The sequence below is a fragment of the Ostrea edulis genome, chromosome 2 (assembly GCF_947568905.1).
Source record: "Ostrea edulis chromosome 2, xbOstEdul1.1, whole genome shotgun sequence".
Taxonomy (NCBI): Eukaryota; Metazoa; Mollusca; class Bivalvia; order Ostreida; family Ostreidae; genus Ostrea; species Ostrea edulis.
In genome coordinates, this window is record NC_079165.1 from 27,306,695 (window position 1) to 27,312,916 (window position 6,222).

At 36.1% G+C, this 6,222-nt stretch overlaps 1 long non-coding RNA gene across 1 annotated transcript; it reads right to left on the bottom strand.

Moving 5' to 3' along the window:
- Positions 1-487: 487 nt before the first annotated feature.
- On the bottom strand, positions 488-5,926 carry LOC130052202 (uncharacterized). Its single transcript, XR_008800587.1, has 2 exons — positions 5,840-5,926; positions 488-1,095 (listed from the first exon to the last, which is right to left on the bottom strand). It is a non-coding gene; the product is annotated as an uncharacterized LOC130052202 (long non-coding RNA).
- Between the last annotated feature and the right edge of the window lie 296 nt (positions 5,927-6,222).

A 6,222-nucleotide genomic window follows, 5' to 3' on the forward strand; every position in this document is an offset into this window, starting at 1 on the left:
TATTATTGTTAATAGATGAAACGTCGTCGATATATTCAAATGTTGAACTGAAGGCCACAGCAAGATATTTTTTCTTCTCGCGTAGAAGTTTCTGAATACGTTCTGCTTCACAAGAATATATAAACAGGTCAGCCAACAAAGGAGCACAATTCGTGCCCATGGGCATTCCAACAGTCTGTTGGAAGACCTGATCACCAAACACCACGAAGATATTGTCAATGAGGAACTGTAGCATGTAAAACTTATCCGGTACCAATTTTAATGCACCAGATACGCATTTTGACAAATAATGTCTCTTCAGTGATGCTTAAGCCGAAATATTGGAAATCCTAAATAACAATAAACTTGTAAGAACTAAAAAAAAACCTGAGTGCCAAAGACTGGAGTCATTTTCGTCTAAGGATCAGAGCTATACGTGAGAGAGATAATCCATTATTTTGAAATGAATTTCTAAATTTTATCATAGCAATTAAATATACATCTGTATTTTCAAGCTAGTAACGAAGTACTAGCTACTGGGCTGTAGAGACCCTCGGGGACTAACAGTCCACCGGCAGAGGTCTCGACCCAGGGGTCGTAAAACTTATACGGTACTAATTTTGATGCACCAGATGCGCATTTCGACAAATAATGTCTCTTCAGTACTGTTTAAGCCGAATTTTTTTATTACAACATCAGAATACTTGTGCGTGGAATCCGAGTGGTGTTTAACAAAGTAATTTTTTGGATGACTGATCACTAGATAAGAATATTTCCGTTTAAGATGTCAAAAAGTCTAGTCTTTGATTTATCATGAGGAATGGTCGTGTAAAGTGTTGAAAAGTCATCGAGTTTACTAAAGGTTCTTTGGAATTTTCTAGAATCCACATTAGATTTACACCACTTCTGGCATATGTAGTCGTACCATAAGTTTGAAGTTTCTCTTTCACAGCTGTTAATATTTTCGTGATGAGCAACGATAGGGGCTTGGTAGAGGTTTTACTGGATCTAGCGATGTATCTTTGTAAGGGTTTTTATGTAGTTTAGGAATCCAGTATAGGTACGGTAACTCATATTCATTCGACACACCGACTGGGATACCAAATGTGCCTAAAACTGAAGCATGGTTTTGAAGAATTTCATCTTTTGAAAGGGCAGTTATTACCAAAAGTGGAGTTAATGCTAAGTTCGTTTAAAATACAGTTGCAATAATGAGCCTTACAAACAAAGAAAATGTTTTTACAAGATTAGTGAGGTGGAACCAAAACATATTCCTCATGTAACCTATTCAATTCTTTTATCACTTTTGGTTTACTAAACACAGAAGGGTAGCTGGTATATACTTTTGTTTCGATATGTCTAATGCGGAATTTTAATATTCCTCTTATACTTTTAATCCATTCTGACAATGTATAAATTTCTTCTTTTTCATATTTAGCCCATCGTCTGGTATAATCTTCGACTGAATTCATAGTAGAGATGAAGTTCTGTCGCCAATTGAAAGACCGAAGTTCTCTGTATTTAGGATCTTTTAGAATAAGCGATTTGAGATCCTTATTTTCAACTATATCAACATCACCCGTAATGACATGTCCAGCTGTACTATAGTTGAAAGAAGACGAAGAACAAGAACACGTAGGTGGATTAAGTATAAGATGGTCTATATCTAAGCATTGCAAAATTTGTTTATTATTTAAAAGTTTGGATGCAATAGTAGAAGTATACTTGTAGGAAATACAGGGTGTAGACTTGAACTTGAATTAAGTTGGAATACACGACTGAACTTCTTTATGACGAAGAATGTTGCTTATGTTGACGGCATCTATTCGTTTGTGTGTAAATTTGAGCTTAAGGAACTGGAGGCATGATTTGGAAGGAATATCATTCATGACACGTGGTGGTTTGAATATTTTATTATTATCTAGACTACATCAAATAACACAGACCAACATCTAACTATTATCTAGGTTTCATCAAATAACATAGAGGAAAATAACTCCTGTAAAGAATACAAAATTAAGAATAGGGCTAACACGAACTCATAGACACACAAGAGGTGGGGTCAGGTGTCTAGGAGGAGTAAGCATCCCCTGGCGACCGGTTACACCCGCCGTGAGCTCTATATCTTGATCAAGTATAAACGGAGTTATCCGTAGTCAAAATCAGTGTGCCAAGAACGGCCTAACAATTGGTAGGAAACACGTCAGTTAGCATTTGACCCAATGTTAAGTTGCATTGGTAAATTACATCATTTTAACGACCACAGAATTTGAAAAACCTGACTTTCAACGAGACTGTTTATATCACTTTAACATCAACTTATTGTCAGTAGGCTGCCTCGATTTTAAATCTAATTATGCTCAGAAGAAACTCTTACGTATCGAATTAGTTGAGAGACATAAAAACCAAATGCAGGTGATAATGGAATATGGGAAACTGACGATTGAGAAGATGAAGCCATCCCATCTATCAAAAAGTTGCTGTTAGCATCTATGTTCAATAAAATATCTAAGTATGAAGCAGATGTGGAAGACTGTGGTGTCTCTTATTTCAAGTTTACTGGAATATATCGAATCGACATATAAATAAAAATGAGTAATGTTAATAGATAAAACATCGATATATCTATATATCGAGTTGCCTGCCACATTCAATATATTTCTTTAGTATCTAGACTTCATCAATGACATACAACAATGCATCATATAGAGTTCAATCAATAATAATAAGTCAATGTTTCGTATGCATGAAAGGTGAAGATGACGATCAGTGATCAATTTCATAACCCCTATAAGGAATATAAAATAAAGAGTTGGGTAAACACGGACCCCTGGATATACCAGAGGTGGGTTAGGAGGAATGGGTATCCCCTGTCGACCGGTCACACCTGCCGTGAGCCCTATATCTTGATCAGGTAAACGGAGTTATCCGTATTCAAAATCAGTGTGCCAAGAGCGGCCTAAAAATAGGTATGAAACACGTCAGACAGCATTTAACCCAATGATACGTTGTATTGGCAAACTAGATCGTGATAACAACCATAGAATTTGCAAAATGCTGACTTTAAATGAGACTGTTGGAATCCTTCATCCATCATATAGAATTCAATCAATAACATAGTCCATGTCTTGATATTATCTAGGCTTCAATCAATAGCAGAATCTATGAAAGGCGAAGATAACGAACAGTGATCAATCTCATACTTCAAATGTACTGTGCGACTACATATGCCAGAAATGTTGTAAATCAAATGTGGATTCCAAAATATTCTAAAGAACTTTTAGTAAATTTAAAATCGCAAAACTTTTCTCAAATCAACAACATCAAAATGTATGACTTTTCAACACTTTATAGGACCATTCTTCACGATAAAGTAAAGACTAGAATTTTTCACACCAGAGACAGTTGCTTCTTTAACAAAAATTGAAAACGAAAATACCCATATCTAGTGGTCAGTCATCCCCAAAAAAATTACATTGTTAAACACCACTCTGATTCCACGCACAAGTACTTTGAAGTTGAAATAAGGAATACGCGGGAGTTCCTCATTGACATCTTCGTGGTCTTTGGAGATCAGGTCTTCCAACAGTCTGTTGGAATCCCCATGGACAGGTATTGTGCTCGTTTGTTAGGTGAGCTGTTTTTATATTCTTATGAAGCAGAATTTATTCGAAAACTTCTACGTGAGAAGAAAAACTTTCTTGCTGTGGCCTTCAATTCGACGTTAAGGTATTCCGACGCAACGTTTTCTTAACAATAATAATTTTCATTCATATGTCAATGCCCTGTGAACTCGAAATAAAAGATACCAATTAGTCATCCACTTCTGCCTCATACTTAGATATTTAATTCAAAATATATTTATACGGCAAACTAAAACTCGTTTTATGACGAGCGGAATGATTTCAGTTTTTCCATCATCAACTTCTAATATTTAAGTAGCAATACATGTATTCCATTATCACCTGTATATGGTGTCTATATATCTCAACTGATCCGATACGCAAGAGCTTGTTCTGCGTATGATCAGTATTTTAATCTAGGCAGGCTACTGACAAACAAGTTGATAGTGCATGGGTTTCAACAGTCTCGTTTAAGTCAGCATTCGCAAATTCTAGTTTGCCAATACAACCTATCATTGGGACAAATGCTGTCTGAGGTGTTTGATACCGATTGTTAGGCCGTTCTTGACACACCGATTTTAACTGCAAATAACTCCGATTACCAGATCAAGATATAGGCTCACAGTTGATGTGACCGGTTGGCAGGGGAAGCTTACTCCTCCTTGACACCTGATCCCACCTTTGGTGTGTCCAATGGTCCTTGTTTTGTATTGCTTATAGGAGTTATGAGATTAATCCCTGTTCATTATCTTCGTCTTTCAATGAGACGTCATAAGTTGTTGGCAAAGTACCACGATTTTAGATAGATGCTTAGTGCTGAGGGCCGTAACAGTGAAGGTTCGTTAATTAACGTGCCAACGGGACCTCCGTTGTTAAGGTCATGTCCCAAAGGTCCGTGATTCTCACTCCTAAGTGTCAAGCGTTCCGCAAAGGAACAATTCACGAGCTACATTTAAAACATTGTTGTGACGTCAGTTCTTTGTCTTGACAGTATTTTATTTTTCATACTGTACTGAACATAGTCCAGTATTATTAAGAGCAGGCCAATATTATGAGAAATACTGTTATAGACAGAACAATGTTTTAAGTGAGATACAAGACTCCGATGGTCTATGATGTCAGATACGGGACTGATCACTAGCCACTACACGGCTCGTGCCAGTCCCGTATCTGACATAATAGACAATCTTCGTCTTGTATCCTTTACTTACTTCTTAGGTTTGACGCGGCCAGGGCACGAGCTGGCCTGGAACTCACGATCTCCGGGTATACGAAACGAAGGCTCTACCACTGAGCTATCATGACTTATCAATACATCTATGGATTAATTTTACCAATTTAGAATCTTATCTATACAAATGACTGTCGGTGTTAATAAGATAATGGTATGGTGTTCTTAATGCAATGCATATTAATTGTCACATGTATATTATCAATTAAAAAAAATCATGTAAAAGTTAATAGTCTATAATACAGACGATTTTTGTGCGTATAAAGAGCGAGACAAAAATCACATGTTGTGTATTCGTAATACATCAAAAGAAACCGTGTTAATGACGCACATCCTATATGTAACATGCATATTTTCCTTGGTGTTTTTCCCTCTCTACGTGCGTGTCCTTTTCCGAGAAACTTACACAAGATTATTGTGAAAACCGTACTAATTTGCACTTGATAATATATTAAGTAGGACAATACTCGCTCGGGGAGACCTTGCTTTCATGGAAGAAGAAAAATGTGAATCCGCATGTACGTCAGCACAGGTATTTTCCGTACCTGACATACAGGTTTCCTTGGGTGTAATCAAACACGTGTATATACACAGGTGTAATAAAATTCAATGTAATTATTACCTGTAGAATAGAAAAAATGTTGTATTATACATACATATATTTAGAAATCGGAATATTCAATGTAGATTATTTGATCATCAATTGTATAGAAAGAGAGAGGGAAAGCGGTGTTGGAAAATCAAGTTGTAAACATTTAGATTTGGCCATGGCTGTTCTGAATTTTGATTTCAATATTTTAAACACCAGTCACGTCCCAGGGAGCTAAAGAGGAACGTGTTTGCAATGTCCTTGTGTTAAATTGTTGATAAAATATATAAAGCAGACACGTGCAGTAGGGGAAAAAAGATTCCGTCATCTAAGCAGCAGATAGTTTTATAAAAGGAAATTTCATTGTCTACAAATCATAATGTCAATTCATCAAGCTACAGGTATAGTGATAATTACCAGTGTTGGACTTCACTTAAATTCCATCAAACTCGATGCGATTTTTTAAAAACAAGATTCCTTGATTGTTCCAAATTTTCAGGTTTGTTAATTTGATAGAAAAGGAAAAATGTTTTCATATTTTATTTTCAACGGTAGACATAAAGTATTGGTTAAAAAAACGCCCACCCACTTTCAATAACCAATGAATATAAGGCCTTTGTTTCACTCCTAAATACTAGAACATATCACTGATACGCGCACATAAATCGTGTAAATGTTCATTCGAACATAATACTAATAAATAATACTAATGATACACCGTTTATTTTGAGTTTCATTCAAAACAAAATGTAACGTGTGTGTGTGTGTGTGTGTGTGTGTGTGTGTGTGTGTGAGAGAGA